This window comes from Vitis vinifera, chromosome 11, assembly GCF_030704535.1.
Source record: "Vitis vinifera cultivar Pinot Noir 40024 chromosome 11, ASM3070453v1".
In the NCBI taxonomy this organism is placed as follows: domain Eukaryota; kingdom Viridiplantae; phylum Streptophyta; class Magnoliopsida; order Vitales; family Vitaceae; genus Vitis; species Vitis vinifera.
In genome coordinates, this window is record NC_081815.1 from 10,322,957 (window position 1) to 10,342,868 (window position 19,912).

The 19,912-nt window shown below is 31.3% G+C and overlaps 1 long non-coding RNA gene across 1 annotated transcript; it reads right to left on the bottom strand.

The window, feature by feature from the left end:
- Positions 1 to 1,811: 1,811 nt before the first annotated feature.
- Positions 1,812 to 13,146, bottom strand: LOC104880717 (uncharacterized). Its single transcript, XR_786902.3, has 3 exons — positions 12,781 to 13,146; positions 12,011 to 12,116; positions 1,812 to 2,036 (listed from the first exon to the last, which is right to left on the bottom strand). It is a non-coding gene; the product is annotated as an uncharacterized LOC104880717 (long non-coding RNA).
- Between the last annotated feature and the right edge of the window lie 6,766 nt (positions 13,147 to 19,912).

Below are 19,912 nucleotides of genomic sequence, written 5' to 3' on the forward strand. Positions count from 1 at the left end.
TCATGTCCTAAGAAAAAAAAAATCAAATTCAAATACTTGGAGAGTGATTCTCAATTTTCATTTTAGCAGAAAATTGAATGTAAAAAGTAAAAATACAGATGTGGCGTTTTCAAATTCTTTTTAAGAAAAGTAAAAACTATTTTCTAAAAAATTTAAAACAAATAATAAATAGATAAAATGGTAGAAAGATTTATAAAGACATAAAAATCATATAAAAGAAATTGTGAGTCATAATGTGAAAAAAACTTATTAATAATAAGGATAGAAAAAATATTAATATGAACAAAATATTATATAATATATATTAAAAACTAAATATTATCTTATATTGTTATATTGTATAAATGAATATATTTTAAAGGATTAATTATAAGCATATTAATAATATTTTATGATAATAATATAATAATAATGTCACTTACAATATGTATGAAAAATAATAAGCATATATTAGTATGATTGTTGTTGTTTCATAATGTGACATGTGTATTCTATAACATTTTAATTATATTTTTCTCACTATTAAAAACTCAAAATCAATTAATCTTTTATAGATTTTATTTTTTTTAAAATAATTTTTACTTTTCTTTTAATCAAATAGGTGTTTAAGAAAATAAAAAATAGGAAATAAAATTGTTTTAAAATCTATATATTTTTTAATTTTTGTTAAATTTTGAACTCAAAATAGTTTTTTCAAAGATTTGTTATAAAAATAGAGTGATTCGTAAAGGCAAATTTGAGATGTTTATAGGTGGTTTTGTGGACTTGCATTTTTTCAATGCGTTCCCACTTGAATGGCACTTTTAATTTATTTGTGAAAAATTGATTTTTAGAAAAAGATTTGGAGTCGCCACTTATTTTAATTTTTTTTAAAGGGAAAACAAAATAAGAAAAAAAAACCTTGTGTGACTTCTTATTTGGAAAAGACATGTTTACAAAAATAGAATCTGGATTTGAAGGTCAGGTTACTTATTGAGAAGATACAGTGGTTAACCGTAACACCTTTCTAAACCTGTATACGGTCTCTACTAAACGAATTAAGGGAGTTGTGACAATTAATTAATCAATCATATATACCAAGATTAAAGGAACGAGACAATATACATAAAGATGATGACAAAATAAAATTACAAGAATGTACAAAATAAAAGACTATAAAATTATGCAATTGATTTATGGAACTAATTAAAAAAAAAAGATATTTGAAAAAAGTTTGTTTTTTGAAAATTTCAAAGGATTTTATTAAAAACAATTTTGAATGAGTGATTTCAATTCATTTATTTACAAAATATTTTCTTTAAGTGATTTTATTCAATTTCATTTGTATTTAATTTTCAAAAAAAGTTATTTACACTTGTTGTATCAAAAGATTTTAATACAAAATTTCAATTTGGCAACAAAATTAATCAATATTTACAATTTTATTTACAAAAGTATTTCAATTTGTTTTCATTTAAGAAAAGTGATTTATACAAATTATTTAAAAAGACATAACTTTATTTGTAAACAATTTTTAATTAAAAAGAAAAAAAATTTAAATCCTCTATTTCTAAAAAAACTTTTGATCTCATTCTAATTAAGGAAAAAGAATTCATTTAAAAAAACATTTTTTGGCAATTTTATTAAAAATTAATTTTTGGACAATTTTTATTAAACAAAGAAATTTTTGGACAATTATTATTAAAAACAATTTTTCAAATTCTATTAAAAACATTTTTTTGAATTTTTATTAATAAAAAAAACTTTCTTTTATTAAGAAGAATATTTTAAAATTATTATTTTATTAAAACATATTTATTGAATTGTTCCTCTTATTTAAACAAAAATTTCTTATTTGTTTGATATTCAATTCTGTACACACTCAATAAATATATACAAACAAATATTTACAGAAACTAATAAAAATAAAATCAAATAGTATTGGGAAATAAAACGTATACCCAAATAAACTTACAATAAATTCAATGTCTTTCTATAACTTTTCGAGTCTCATTTTCTTCCATGAAATTTCGTGCTCCACGTGTCATAAATTCATACTTAGCCAATAAGATTGTAGAATGGGCCCATGCCAAAAAAAAAAGAAGAAATAAGCTCAAATGTAAATATCTAGAGATGTACAAAATCCCAAACAAATATTCAAACCCAAATTCAAATTTCAAACTAGTCCCATAAATTTCGTCAATTAAAATGAGCCCAAATTACTATAGGTCTTAGCCCAAAATATCCAAATTAATAACAAAAAATACAAACACAATCAACCAAACTTAAAATTAGATAAATTAAAATAAATTTTACTAGACCTAAATTTAATATTTCATAATCCAAGCCTACTTTAATATACACCACAGTTGTCCCTTGTCCAAATTAAATAGTTTAAATTGGCAAAACCCATATCAAATATTCAAGTTATCCAACAAATCTCACCCACATTGTGGGCTCAAAATTCATATCAATTAACAAGCTCGCATTAATAATACACATAATCAAATAAAATAATATCGCAAGCCCAATCCAATAAGCCCAAACAAATAACCAATTAACAAGCCCATATTAATAATACATATGACCAAAGGAAATAATATCTCAAGCCCAAACAAATAACCAATTAATAAGCTCACATTAATAGTACACATGGCCAAATGAAATAATATCTTAAGCTCAATCCAATAAACCCAAGCAAATAACCAATAAGCAATAGACCCAAGTCCAAATAAATTGTTTTTCAAACCAAAATAAATAAATAAATAAAAAAGATAAAAAATGGAAAAAAAAAATAAAGTAAAAAGGAAATTTACCCATTTTTTTTAAGAACTATGAATGGTCGGATTGCTAGCCGACGATGGTTGACGGTGGATGGTCAACGGTGGCTAGTAGTGATCGACAATGGCAATGAGGGTGGCGAATGAAGGAGAATGGGTATGATGAGAGAAGAGTAGGAAAATAATAATAATAATAATAATAATAATAATAAGAAATGAGAGAAAAGAAAATAAGAAGGAATCAAAAGAAGGGTGTTTGGATGAAGAGAAAGTGAGGAAAAATGAGGAAAGGAAAGAAGCCAAAAAAAAAAAATATATATCCGGCTTCGAGTGTTTCTCTTTCTATTTTTATTTTCTTCAGTCCATTGTGAGTAAGGGGGAGCCCCTGAAGAGAGAATTGCCAATGGGAAGGAAAAAGCCCAAAGAAAAAATGAAAAAGAGAAGAGAGAGAAAAGAGAAGAGATGAGATGGGGGTATGGGTTTCACGTGGGGGTATGGGCATGAGAGAGAAATAGTGGGTGAGGTGGTTGGAGAAAGTAAGAAGAGAAAGGAGAGAGAAGAAAGAAAAGAAAAAAAAAGAAAAAAAAAAGGAAGAAAAGAAAAAGAAAAAGAAAAAGAAAAAGAAAAAAAAAATAATAATAATGTACAAAATAATAAAGAATAATAATTAGATGGTGAGTGGGCCAAAAATATAATATGTAATTGGGATTTAAAATCTAATGCCAAAATTGGGCTCAAAATTAATGTAAAAATAAAATTGAGACAAATTTTGGGATCTACAAATATGCCCATCTTCGGTAGAGTCCACGAGTAGTGTGAGTGTATACATAAGCGAAACAAAGTGGGCTCTCTTAAACCAAAACAGGAACAAACGAACTCTAAAACCTAACAAAAAGTGCAAAAACGGAAACTCCTAAGGTGCCTCTAAAGTTACATCATGGATCTAGACTTCCTCTCAAAAGTGGCTCAAAAATCGATGTCGAAGTTGAATAGTGGTCAAACCACCAAGGAGCACAAAAACACATGTATACAAAGGGAAAAACCATACGTGTACTATACGAAGTAGGATGGAATAAGAAGCTGTAAGGACAAGGTGCACAAAGACTGGATTCACCTAAATCTAAAGGAATGGATGGGATACGTTCGTAATGACCAGAATCACTAAAATAAGGAAAAAGGATGGGATGCAATCGTAGTGACCAAAATCTCCTAAAACAGATGGGACGCGATAGCCATGACTGAAATCACTTAAAACATACGGGACACGGTTGTCATGACCGGAATCACCTAAAATAGATGAGACATGGTCGTAATGACCGAAATCATCTAAAATAGATGAGATGCGGTCGCCATGACTAAAATCACTTAAAACATACAGGACGTGGTCGCTATGACTGGAATCACCTAAAACAGACGGGACACAGTCACAATGACCGAAATCACCTAAAACAAATAGGACGAGGTCGTCATGACCGAAATCACCTAAAATATACGAGACGCGGTTGCCATGACCGAAATCACCAAACTGAAGAAATGAATGGGACGCGGTTGCAATAATCAAAATCACCTAAAATAAACAGGATACGGTTGTCATGACCGAAATTACCTAAAACAGATGGGATGCGGTTGCCATGACTGAAATCACCTAAAATAGATGGGACGTGGTCATAATGACCAAAATCACCTGAAATAGACAGGACGCGGTCACCATGACCAAAATCACCTAAAACAAACGGGATGCAGTTGCCATGACCAAAATCACCTAAAATAGACGGGACGCGGTCGCAATGACCGAAATCACCTAAAACATATGGGACACAATCGTCATGATCGAAATCACCTAAAACAAACGAGACGCGGTTGTCATGACTGAAATCACCTAAAATAGACGGGATGCGGTCGTAATGACCAAAATCACTTGAAATAGACAAGATGCGGTCGCCATGATCGAAATCACCAAAAACAGACGGGACACGGTCACTATGACTGAAATCACCTAAAATAAACGAGACGTGGTCACAATGACCAAAATCACCTAAAACATAAGGAAAAACGGGACGTGGTCTCAATGACCGAAATCACCTAAAATAAATGTGACGCGATCGTCATGACCGAAATCTCTTAAAACATACGAGACGCGATCACCATGACCAAAATCACCAAACTAAAAGAATGAATGAGACGTAGTCACAATGACCGAAATCATCTAAAACATATGGGATGTGGTCGCCATGATCGAAATCATCTAAAATTGAGGAAAGGCAAGACGTGGTCACAATGACCAAAATCACAAAATTGAAGAAAATGATGAGACGCAGTCGTAATGACCGAAATCACCTAAAAATAGACGGGATGCGGTCGCAATGACCGAAATCACCTAAAAAAATGGGAGGCGATCACCATGACCGAAATCACCAAACTAAAGGAAGGAATGAGACGCGGTCGCCATGACTGAAATCACCTAAAACAGAGGAAAATGATAAAGATGCAACCGATCATATAAGGTGCAGTCTACGCTAAAGATAAGATTGAACTGACATGATGATGATCTTACCAAATGGCTCAAAGCCAAAGAATTTCGAAGATAGTGATGTAAACAAACTCGACACAGAAAGGAATATGTCCCAACTTGACAACTCATAAGAATCGACAACTAGATCAAAATGTAATGAAGTCTACTAAAGATCTGATGATCTCAAAGAAGGGGGTATGCCCTAGCATGAGCCTCGTAAGGGTTGACAACTATGTCGAAAGGTAATGAAACTTGCTGAAGGTTTAATGAACTCAAACAAGAGGGCTAGGCCTCAATATGCAAATCACGAGGGTCGACAACTAAGCGGAAAGGTGAATGAAGTATGTTGAAGGTCCAATAATCTCAAAGAAAGAGGTATGCCCCAGTATGTGCTGATGAAAAGACTGAGATGTGGAATGTCACAAGAACTGCTGTACTCTGGGATATGCTTGTCAACCATGTAATGAAGATGTCTAACCTCAAATGCGAATGCCAAACATGACCATGTATCAGAAAACTATGCTGACAACATAAAAATGACTGATGGATAAAAACAGTAATGACCATTACACATAATGCAAAATGCAAGCAAGTTAAAACTTAACATGTCAATTGTCAAAATGAAAACATCGTCACTAAAAAAAAAAAAATCTATAATCTATCTAGCTCTACTATCATGGAAGATGTTGAACCCAAAGTCTAAAAGATGTATGAAAGCTCCACAAGAGGACTCGAGGACTGATCTACATCATTTCCTAATTAAGAGAGTAAGGTGTGAGGTCATGTGCCATGGTGAAATGTGTGGACCAAACGAAGGTAATGGTTAAGATCTAGTAAGAAAGATATAGGTGTGAAGGTATCAAGAATGAAATATCTAAGTATGAAATGAAAGGTAGATGGGTATCAACCAAGTATGTTGAGAAGAACAAACTTGAACCGTCACCGACTCCATGATCCATCGAAAGCAACAATCATAAACAGGAGGTGAAGTCTCAATGTCAAAACCAACAAGGCGGCTATACCCTAGTATGAATGCATTCTCTCAAAATGGGTAAGCCCTCTGTGCAAGATAATCTTTGGAAAGTATGTGTCTGACATAAACTGTCATCTCACAAAGCCTATCACTAATGAGTGGGCTATACCCTAGTGTAAGCATCTCCAAATCAAACATAGATGAGAAGAGTACAACCAATCATACATAATCTGATCAAAATGAATCTCCGCTCCTCAAAGTCATTGTGGTAAAATGAAGAGAGTATTCGACTTTTCTAAAGAAAGAACATGTCTTAATGCGAAAAAAAATCATGCAAAGTGGTATGCCTCAACAAAAATGCACTCTGACATGATCATGCCCAGATGTAAGCTAGTATCTCTAAGATCAATCACCAAAGAAAGGGTTATGCCCCAATATAGGGCAATCTCTGAAATGCTGCAAGCTCTCACAACTGTCTATGTCCTGATCCAATCATCTCAAAAATTCGTCAATGCCAATAAGAGGGCTAATCTCCCGTATAAACACATCCAATCAAATCACCTAGCCATATCTCATACTCTAATGTGAAAGGAATCTAATCATCTCCAAGGAATAGTTATGTCTAAAAAACCATCATCAACTGAGAAATATGTCTCTATGTAATAGTCATCTAAAAAATCAACCATTGACTAAGAAAGGTGTGCGCCTCAATGCAATGTATCAAGTAGAATGATTACATACCTAATAAAAACTCTTTGAGGTGGCTATGCCCCAATGTAGGATCATACCATAACTCTTAGTCCATTACAATCAAAATGCTTTTCAACCAATCTCAAATATCACCCATGTGAGAGCTATCAAACACAATATGTGATGTCATGGTCTCAGAGTGGTCTTAAGACTTGGGACGTAACGTAGGCTAGGGTAATAAGATGAAGAAATGAAGGAAAACTAGGCTTAAATACCCAATGATCAAAACCCCATACCCTCGTGTATAAAATGCGATATGTGTAGAGAGTCTCATAAACCATGGATCTAAGGACGTCCAATATGAATATATCGATGAGGAAGAAAGAATCCGATGAATATATCCATGATGAAAAAGAAAAAAGGAAGAATATTGAACTGATGATAGGATGTATAAGAATGATGTGTGGAAAATATCAAACACATAAAGAAAATCGATATGAACAAAGAACAATGTAAGTAAGACGAATGAAATACTATAAGAAGATCAAATAGATCGAAGGAAAATGAATGACCACTAATCCACCTAAATCAAGTAATGGAGAACAGTAAAATCACTAATGTATGTAATGATGGGGAAGACAATGATCTGGAGTCCTTAGGAAAAGGTCACTTGTCTCTCACACGTAAAATACATAACGAGATAGACATAAGAAGATGAGAGCCTCTTAAAAGTTTACACATGAACTTTCATAAGAAACTAACTCAATAAAGTAGCCTTAATGACCAATATATACACTCAATGAAGAAGAACACTGTATCCACACATAAACACATGCAATTATTTTTTTTTTTTTATAATTTTTTTTACTTGTGCATACTCTGAATATTAATAAATGAGCTTCTCTAAGAATACATAATGAAATGGATACATACTCAAACTATGACGTATACAAACTATCTCTGACAAAATGACCTTCTCAACTAAGGATCTCCTAACCGATGTCCATGAAATAGGAATGGAAGGGGACATGACCGTCCTCCATGCACTGAAACGAGAAAGATCATCACTCATGGCATAGAAAGAAACGCGATGACAAAGACAAATGATAGAACAAAGGATATAAACAATAAGGTATGATGAAAAATGGTGGTAAGACAAAATAATAATAATAATAATAATGAAGAAAATATGTCAATAAATCAATGGCTCATGAGACTCTCGAATAAAACTTATATACACCAAAGGACCCCTATTCTCAATGTAAAAGGTGAGCAAGGCTATAAGAAAGAAAATGTTATGATGCTCATGTGAGGCTCAAAGGGCTAGCAATGGTCTCGATGTCAATAAAGGTAATAGTGAGCTAACCAAAATGAAGGCCACCCATCCTGCAACCATGGTCTCAAACATCGTGCTCTCAAACCCTCAAATGATCAATATTGAATATCGATGTCCATCTGATATAACCACGTCAACCCTCTGGAATCGTGCACCAAACCGTACTCCAAATGCTCCATAATAATCTAAAAGATAATCATCTCAAAGTAAAGTAAACGACGATCTCATCAGGCACAACTGCTCATCACAAGCCAACTCTCATCATACAAAACCAATCTCTATACTCATGGCAAAATATGCGATAGTCCCATCAAGCAATTGACCAATCCTCACATCATAAGCCACCCAAAGATCATAAGTCATCCCTTGCCATGCAAGATCAACCCTGGGCTCAAATTCCTCACACTCTACCTGGTCAGATCAAAGAAAAGATATGCAAAGCTAGAACAACAGGTGATGGAAAGGTCATGTAATGGTGTCAAGGGTGATGTTGTGTAAAACTCACAATAGGTAAATGTAGGCCAAAGCAAAGTCCAGGTGAGGGAGTAAGGTATTGCTTTGATCATAAGACGATAGGTCACACTCTCAAACTCCCTAGGTTAAATCTCCGATCCTAGGCTAATAAGTTCAATATCCTCCATGATAGGTTAGACCTCAAGACCACGATGTGCAGATGAATAGATGCCTCAAGTCAAAAGTATAACACATCATATGATATATGGTCCTATGATGTCAATCTAAAACTGGATAAATGACAAAAACTCTAAGGTTATAAAGATGTCCACTGTGAGATGGCTACAAATGTGACTAAAGAATTTTTATCAATAATCCAAAAAAAGAATGAGACGCGAAAAACAACAATGTCATGAAATCGATACTCCATCTATAACAAAATATATTTGATTCACTTTCAACCCAAGCTCAATAAAGAAAAATGATAAGGCGATAAAGGCGAACCTCTAAAAAATGGCGTGAATGTGAAAACATGCATTTCACCTTTCTATAATGAAAATATCAGGTTGAAAATAGAAATAGGCAAATCGACCAAGGAATGAAGTACCAAGCCCATGACACGTGAAGAATGTAAAAATGTCAGCATAATCAATGAGCATATCCTAAAACGTCAAGTAGGAAGTGACAACAAACCGAAAGAATGTGTCAACTCAAGAAAAGAAAACTGATACTCAATGAGTGAGAAGAAGAAACCAAAACCATACAACAAGGGGTGGTCCAACTGATACTCAAACTCACACCAATATCTAAGTACTCTCGATTGGAGACTAAAAAATGGAATACTAGATCCATGTTGTGACTAAAGCGGCCCTGAATGCTCTCAAATGCACCCATGTGTAGGAAATGAAATCCTAATAAAAAAAATCTATGGCTCAACCTACAAGGTCAATACGACTCTAAAAAGAAAAAAGTGGATTTTAAAGGAGCCCTAAGAGAAGTGATTGTACCCTCCGATGGTACGCAACCCTCTGTATGCCTCCGAAAAGACAGAGCGCTTCCATGCAAGGTGGTCATTACCTCCACACATGCACCACATCGACATCTTAGGGGGTTTCGTATGGTGAAAGCTCTCACAACTCTCAGCACTCAGTGGTAGTCTAAGGTGTATAGTGAATGGTGTGGGTGCATCTGAAAATCCTATCAAACTAAGTAGATAGAAAACACACTGGTCACATAAATATCCTGAAATCTAGCTCTGAGCTATACAAGTCTTCAAAGATCAGACTCCAATCAGTATCAATGTGTCAACCTCTAGAATGCTTCCAAACATAGATATAGCCCATCACTAAACCCTATTCCGCATCACTAGCTCGGTCGAAGAGCAAACAAAGTAACAAGTCTCATATCAAATACGAGATCAAGGGAAACAAGGTTGATCGAGACTAGGGAGTTGGAGGTAAAGAGATAGATGTGTGTTCCATACAGACAAGCAACACATGCATCACATAGAAGAATAGCAGTCATGCAAATAATAGGTATATCACTCATAACTACACACAAGCTAGGCAAGAATATGATAAGCAAGATAGGTGTATAATAAGAATAAACAATATATTGAGATAAACAAGATAATATACAATAAAGAGAATCAATCACACCAATATGAACAAGATATAGAAAAATGAGAATATGCATGTCAAGGAAAGTAAGATAATCACATAAAAGAAGAGTCACTATGCAAAAGTAGGTAAGAGAATCAATCGATATAATTAGTATGTGAACATCTCTAATGAACAATAATAACCAAACATACATCATAAAGAAAAAAAGGGTAATCCTGTAATACACAGTCATGCGAAATAGATACATGCATACATAAGCAAATATATACGAACACATATGATAACAAGATTCAATGTATAATAAGGCACATGTATTATATATACAAAATAATCATCATGTCAACACTCATATACCTTAAATCATGCAAATATACAATAAAGGCACAATGAGGGGTTATCCACTAATCGATTAATTAGATGCCACATTTTCCTCAACTCGAGTTCAAGTTTGACCCTCTAAATATTCCTTAGCAGAGTTGCCATTTTGTGGACCCGTGTTTTTCACGTGCTTCCCTACTCGAATGGCAAGACTCACTTTTCATTTATTTGTGAAAATTGATTTTTAGAAAAAGACTTGGAGTCGTCACTTGTTTTAATTTTTTTAAAGGGAAAACAAAATAAGAAAAAAAAAACGTGTGACTCCTTATTTGGAAAAAACATGTATGCAAAAATAGAATCTAGATTTGGGGGTTAGGTTACCTATTAGGAAGGTATGGTGGTGAGTCGTAACACCCCTTTAAGCCCGTATACTACGGTCTCTACTAAACGAATTAAGGGAGTTGTGACAATTAATTAATCAATCATATATACCAAGATTAAAGGAATGAGACAATATACACAAAGATGATGATAAAATAAAATTACAAGAATGTACAAAATAAAAGACAATAAAATTATGCAAATTGATTTATGGAACTAATTAAAAAAAATATTTGAAAAAAATTAGTTTTCCAAAAATTTCAAAGGATTTTATTTAAAACAATTTTGAATGAGTGATTTCAATTCATTTATTTACAAAATATTTTCTTTAAGTGATTTTATTCAATTTCATTTGTATTTAATTTTCAAAAAAAGTTATTTACACTTATTGTATCAAAAGAATTTATTACAAAATTTCAATTTGGCAACAAAATTATTTTTACTTGTTTTTACAAAAAATGAATGAATTTTTAAAATTTTATTTACAAAAGTATTTCAATTTGTTTTCATTTAATAAAAATGATTTATACAAATTATTTTAAAAGACATAACTTTATTTGCAAAGAATTTTAAATTAAAAAGAAAAAATTTTGATCCTCTATTTCTAAAAAAAAAACAAGAAAAAACTTTTAATCCCATTTTAATTAAGGAGAAAGAATTCATTTAAAAAACATTTTTAGGATGATTATTATTAAAAACAATTTTTCAAATTCTATTAAAAACAATTTTTTTGAATTTTTATTAATAAAAAAAACTTTCTTTTATTAAGAAGAATATTTTAAAATTATTATTTTATTAAAATATATTTATTGAATTGTTTCTCTTATTTAAACAAAAAATTCTTATTTGTTCGATATTCAATTTTGTACATACTCAATAAATATATATAAATAAATATTTAAAGAAACTAATAAAAATCAAATCAAATAGTAGTGGGAAATAAAATGCATACCCAAATAAACTTACAAGTTCAATGTCTTCCTACAGTTTTTCGAGTTTCACTTTCTTCTATAAAATTTTGTACTCCACGTGTCATAAATTCGTACTCAACCAACAAGATTGCAGAATGGGTCTATGAAAAAAAAAAAAAAAGCAAATGTAAATATCTAGAGATGTACAAAATCTCAAACAAATATTCAAACCCAAATTTAAATTTCAAATTAGTCCCATAAATTTCGTCAATTAAAATGAGCCCAAATCACTATAGGTCTTAGCCCAAAATATCCAAATTAATAACCAAAAATACAAACACAATCCACTAAACCTAAAATTGGATAAATTAAAATAAATTCTACTAGGCCTAAATTTAATATTTCATAATCTAAACCTAATTTAATATACATCACAATTGTCCTATGTCCAAATTAAATAGTTCAAATTGGCCAAGCCCATATAAAATATTCAAGTCATCCAACAAATCTCACCCACATTGTGGGCCCAAAACTCATATCAATTAATAAGCCCACATTAATAATACACATAATAAAAAGAAATAATATCTCAAGCCCAATCCAATAAACCCAAACAAATAACCAATTAACAAGCCCACATTAATAATACATATGATCAAAAGAAATAATATTTTAAGCTCAATCCAATAAACCCAAACATATAAGCAATAAGTAATAGGCCCAAGTCCAAATAAATTACTATGCAAACCAATAAATAAATAAATAAATAAATAAATAAATAAAGATAAAAAAATGAAAATAAAATAAAGTAAAAATGAACTTTACCCTTTTTTTAAGAACTATAGATGGTCAAATTGCTAGAAGGCAATGGCGGACGATGGTTGGTGGTGATCGACAATGGCGGTGAGGGTGGCAGATGGAGAGAGAATGGCTATGGTGAGAGAGAGTAGAAAATAAGAAGGAATCAAAAGAAGGGTGTTTGGATGGAGAGAAAGGAAGGGAAAATGAGGGAAGGAAAGAAGCTAAAAAAAAAAATAATCCGGGTTTCGAGTGTTTTTTTTTTCTTCAGTCCATTGTGAGTGAGAGGGAACCCTGAAGAGAGAGCTGCCAATGGGAAGGAAAAAACCTAAAGAAAAAAGGAAAATGAGAAGAGAGAGAAGACAGAAGTGAGGAGAGGGGGTATGGGTCTCATGTGGGGATATGGGCATGAGAGAGAAAGAGTGGGTGGGGTGGTTGGGGAAGGTAGGAAGATTGAGGAGAGAGAAAAGAAAGAAAATAATAATAATAATAATAATAACAATAATAATGATAATAGTAATAATATATAAAATAATAAAAACTAATAATTAGATGGTGAGTGAACAAAAAATATCATAGATTTAAAATTTAAGGACAAAATTGGATTCAAAAGTATTGTAAAAATAAAATTAGAACAAATTTGGGGTCTACAGATTATATATATATATATAAAGTATTTTGAAAAATAGTTGGAAATGGATAGTATAAATTGTGGATTTTACATCATATAATATTGAGATTATAGGAGTGATTATAAGAGATAATAGGAGAGAAATTATATGAAAAGTTATAGGAGTGGTGGTATAAAAGATTGTACGAAAAAACTTTGTAAGAAATCTTTTATTGTGATAAACTTATAAATATCCCCGTGATTTCATTCACATTAAGTAGATAATTTTTCTCACAATGTTTTTGGACTTTGACAATCTATGTGATACTATAGTGTATTATCGATGTTCTTGATTTTTTTTTATTTTATATGATAATCATTAGTATTTTGTTAATTAGACCGAATTGGTCGGTCCAATCCTCGACCGATGGCCTTTCCAATCCGGTTCTCTCGTTTCAATCATTCACCAACCAGCCATTGAATCGGGCGGTTCTGTAAGAACCAGACGGTTTCAAACCCGGCCCCTTCTTACCCTTTTTCTTGGCAAAAGGTTGCCCAATTGCTTTATGGACAATTTGTCTTCCATGATTGAGGCTTTTAAAGCCCTTTTTATCTCCCTCTGTTTTTGAAGTGGGATAATTGAAATGAGTATTTTAATGAAAAATTATATTTATAACTGCAAGAGGAGAGCAGCTTGAAACCACATACCACAGGTTTGAGGAGAGTTGGCCGCGACTATCTTACACAAATAATATTATTTATGTTGTTGATCATGAAAGCTTCCGCTGCACAAGAGTTACAATAATTGTCCTCTCACTTGAGTCCATTCCATCATTCTGTGTCGTCGTGGAATACTCAGAAGAAACCAACAATAAGAATCAAATCAAAACAATAGAGAAACTACTGATATTACTACACGTACTCTACCATCCATGCCACTGATGGCATCAACCGGCGACTGATGATTTGTCCAGAGTCTCGAAAGCTACAACACTTTACCCAATTACCAATACCATTCACATTGCATAGTGGGTGTCTAACTCCCTTCTACAAGGGAAAAGAGGAAGAGACAAAAGGTCATTGATCATATATGAAACGAGTAGTTGTATTGGTGATCAACCTTTCATGGGGTCCATTGTTTCTCCTCTTGGTTTTCATTGTAGGATAATGATTGTCCATTATCTTCTAGTCATTATGGCTGCCATTTTTATTCAATGATAAGGACAACCCTTTTTTCTCATTTTCTCTGATCCCAACCAAAAAAAAAAAAAAAAAACTTTCCTTGCATTTATGTGATATGCAACTTGGCCATCTTCAGGTCATGTTGTCACTTATTTATTTCTTTCCCTAATGCAATACGTAGGGAATTTCTAAAAGATATAAATGCTAACGGATTTAACTCCCAAATAGAGGCACTTTTTGAACCTTTTATTTTTTCCTTGTGGGAGATTCAAATGATTTTGTTTGGATGCTTCCTATTTCAGTCCAGCCTTTAGTAATGATTGTTTAATTTTTTTATTTATTTATAATATTTTTGAAGTTTTGAGTGTTCTTCAATGAGCTTAATCAAAAGATTTTCAAAATCATGAAACTAATTAAAATTCGTTTGAGCATATTTTCTAAAAAAAAAAAACAGTTTTTAAAAAACAAGATTCAGGAAATACGACCGATTGAACCATAGTTTTTTTTATTTTTATTTTTAAAAATTTATGAAAACAACTTCTACTAATTTTCTAAAATTATTCTCTATTTAAAAAAATTAATTTTAAAAAATAACAGTTAAATAATGCTAGAATATTTTTAAAAATAAAAAAATAAAAAATAAATAAATAAATTGTTTTTAAATCACAACCAAATCAGCTCTTAACTTCTTGATTTATTTTCATTTATTGGTTGTTGCCAAAATCTGCTATAAGTATAGTCTAATTTAGAAACTTGTAATTCAATAAGCTTAGTGAGCATTGGAGAGTCTTCGTCATTCAATTACAGAATTTCTTTGTTAGTGGATTCTTATGATATGGGTTGGCTAAAGTATCGAACTCATGGTTTTCGAAGCGTAACTAATACTTTGGACTACAAAAGACAAAAAACCAAAACTTAAGAGAACCAGGAAACTTCAAGTGGGGTGATCGGCAGATTGGGTCTTTATTATTATTATTTTTATAGAACACAAAAATTTATTAATATTTTAATAAGATAAACTATTTCATAAAATGAGGAATTTTTTTTCTTTAATCTAAAGCCAACAAATAAATGTAGAGAAAAATTTGATGAAAATGTAAAAGTTAATTTATTAGCATTTTAATAAGATAAACTATTTAAAAAAAAAAGTGAGCAATTTTTTCTTTAATCTAAATCAAATTAATAAATGTAAAAAAATATTTTATGAAAATGTAATTGAAATATATTTGGTTTTCAAATAAAATAAATTTATTTTTGAAGAATAATTTTTTTTTTTAAAAAAAGATAATTTATTTGGTTATAGAATTAAAGTGATAAATATGACAATTAATTAAAAAAGGAAAAAAATGATAATTTTTTGTTAATTTTTTTTAAATATCCAATTTCTTTGTATCCTAGGCTCATTGCTTTAAAAATAAAATGTATTTAAGCAATTTTTTAATCTTAAAGTTAATTATATTATTAATTCACCATTTTTATAATTTCTATGTGCCATTCATTGCAAGCTAACAAATGTGAATTTTTAGTGATTTTTGTGATATCGATCCTCTTCATTTCCATGTTGCTCTCTAGTCTTCCAATTCCACTCCCAAACTATTCATTTCCACTCTAAATGAAGGAATTACAAGTAGTCCCAAGGCTTTGCATCCAAAGTCTCGTTTAGTTGTACCTATGTCTCATATCTCTGTACCATCGTTCTATGGCATTGTACCCTACGTAGATTGCATTTAGTAAGGTGTAATTAAATAATCTAGAGTTTTTTGCTAAGGGAAGAGACGAATTCTTGAAATTTAAATATTTATAGATAATTGACACTTGCATTTATCAATTTTTCATAATTTTAGTGATTCCGTTCTCATACCTTCAAAATCCACTCCCTAATTGTTCAATGTTGCTCCCTAATTGTTGAATTAAGGACAAAATTATTAGTACTCTAAAAACAATGTGCCTAAGGTTTCACTTTGTTGTACCTTAATCATATTTCTTTTGTATCTTGATCTTCTATCTTTGTGTCCTATCCTTATCTAATTTTGTACCAAAAGTATTTAAGTTTATTTAGGCTATGTTTGGTTCCCGGAAAGTACAAAGGAAAAAAAAAATGCTAAGGAAAATGATTTTCTCATGTTTGGTTGTCCTATGAAAAATATCAAAGAAAATTAAATATAATTAAAACTAATTAAAAACTTATGTATTTTTAAATTATTTAATCTTTATATTGATGAGTTAAAATAAATAAAATGAGTTTGAAGTAACAAAAAAAATAATTTATCAATTTTTAATCTATTTTTTTATTTTCCTTCACTTTTTCTTTCCTTCTACTTTTCCTTTGTATTTTCTTTCCCTCGCATTTTCCCTTAAATTTTTCGGGAACCAAACATAGCCTTAATATATATCCATTCATTCATTTATACAAATTTAAAATAATTATAAATTTTAAAGAGACAATCATTATTATATTTTGATTAAAAACCTAAACTATTTACAATTTTTAAATAATATTTTTAAACTTATATTTTATAAAATATTCTAAAACTTATAAATTATTGATTTATTTTATAGTTTAGTTATACATTTACTAAAATTCTTTTAAATGATAAATGTGATAATAAAAGAGACTCAAAGGAACAAAGAATATTTAAGGAATGGTATATCGCTTCCATAGAGATTGAACCATCTTATATTGAGAAGAAAATTTGTACAAGGAAGTTTAAATTACAATCCTCAAGATTTGATATATAAGGTATGTATAACAAACAATAAAATCATGCAATAAGCTCAAACATAGAATCTAATAGAATAAATCCCTAAGATTAAGCCAAATAATCTCCCAAGATACTATATTGGAATCAAAACTTACTCTTAGAGGAAGACTCGTATGGACCACTTCTTGAATATCACCATGGAGGAATGAGTTTTTAACATACGTTTTGAAGAGGGGCCAACCTTGTGACCTACAATAGCTAACAAAGTTCAAACAATTGTCATTTTGGCCATTGGAACAAATGTCTCATGATAATTGATCTCATATTCTTGCCAGCTTCCAAGAGTAACCAAACAAGCTTTATAATGATCCAAAGATCCATCAGGTTTTTGTTTAATTAAGTAAACCCATTTGCATCCAACTAGCCAACACCCATCTAAACAAGGAACAATGTCTCAAGTACGACTTTTTGTTAAAGCCTCCAAATCTTCATTCATAGGTGATTGCCAATGTGAATACTTTTTAACTTGTGAATAAGAATTGGGAACATCGATGGAGGACAAGGTAGTTATGATAGACTAGCGATCAGGAGGGTTAAATTGTTGAGTGGATCTTCATAGAGAAAGGGTAACTAGAATATTGGTTGCCTCAAATGATTCAATATTAAGATCAGGGCAAGGGGAAGTTACTCAATTAAGACTTTCTATTTCTTAACTGCTAATTATGCCTCTTCACAAATGCATTAACCCAAGTTTAAATCCAGTGACATAAGAAGTATCATGGTGAAAGTCATGTAGATAAGAATATGAAGATGGAATGGGAACATGAGTATTTAAAAAAAATATAATCACAAAGGTTTCCTTTGTTATGATCCCATTACTCATTGCACTTGCATTTCTCACAATGTCAATTTTGTTGAACAAAACTAACATACCCAAAAGTGTTAACCTTTATATGTAGTCTCTTCATGAATTGGTATCCATAATCTATCAAGGTGAAAGCTACCAACCTCTCAAGATTACCTTTACCATTCTTGGGTTATAGTTCCTTCTTTTATGTGATTAACTAACACATCTTGGCTAATAAGAACTCATGTTAAATTCCAATTAAGAAATTATTATGATCATAATTTTCTTGATTACATGTCCTTAAGATCACCTAAGGGGACATGTTGTCTCAACCCATGAGATATCATAATACATTTATCGAGAATATCTGTTGCCATCAGTCTCTATCAATTGTGACTCAATCTATAGGGAATATGTAATCACCTTAGGGTCTCACCAATAAGTCAAAACCACTAATGACTTTAGCATAAACTCAATACCTTCTCAAGGTTTAGAGTCTATATAGTCTAATAGCTTGGTAAATCATGACTATCCAATAACTAATTTCATGATTTACCATATGTCCTATCCAATGTGTAACTCATACACACTAGTGTGCTCACCATAGGAAAACCATCCTAATGACCAAGATAATTCATCCCTCTAATTACAAGGTAGTGCACTACAATCTCTGATGGACTACCAAAATCTATGAATTGACTGTGAACAACTTATCATCTTACAAGGACCCATGACTTGGATCTTCTATGTAACTCTCTAGTACACCTAATTCATGTATAATGTAAGTAATAGTGTCATGAATGTTCAGATCATAATTGATGCAAAAAAGACAGTAAGGGAATCAAAATCATAATAATAAATTAATTAATGAACTAAAATCTATTACATCATATCATACCTTTTAGATCTTTATCTTAATTGTTAGGATAGAACCCTTAAAAGCATGATATGATGTAATAGATTTGGAATTCATTATTTATTTAATAATATTTTAGTTTCATTTTTATCTATATTTATTTCATACATTGTACTTTATACGTATTCTCGCATAGAATTTCTTGTGTTATACATGACTTGGGTACATTAGGAGTTGTATGGAAAATCCAAATCATGGGTTCCTTGCAAGTAAATGACTTATTCACAACCAATTCATGGACTTAGACAATCCATTAGAGGTTGTAGTACACTAGCTCTAAATTGGAGAGATGATTGGTCTTAGCCATTAGGATGGGTTTCCCACGATGAGTGTACTAGTATGTATAGTTACATATCGAACAGGACCTACGGTGAGTCAAGACACAAGACTGCCGAGTAGTCATGACTTCACCATGATACTATGTTGTATTATCTCTCAACCTTGAAAGAGTACTAAGCTTGTGCTAAAATTAGTAGTGACTTTGACCTATGAGTGAGATCATAAAGTAATCATATATTTTATATGGATTGGGTCACTATTAATGGAGGCCGATAGTAATAAGTATTTTTAATAGAGACACTATGATATCTCATGAGATTGAGATAGTATGTCTCCTTGGGTGATCCTAAGGATGAGTGTTCAAGTAAAGTATGGTCATAGTAGTTCTTTAAGTGGAACTTGACATTAACTCTGATAAGTTAAGACATGTCAATTGATCACACTATAAGAGGATCTAGAACTAAAGGATGGTGAAGGTAATCTTGAGAGGCTAATAACTTTCACCTTATTAGATTATGAACATTAGTTCATAAGAATACTGTACACAATGGATAATAGGTCATGAGCTTGAGCACTTAGTGCCTCATTATAATATACATAGGGTATTGGAATATAGTTGACTC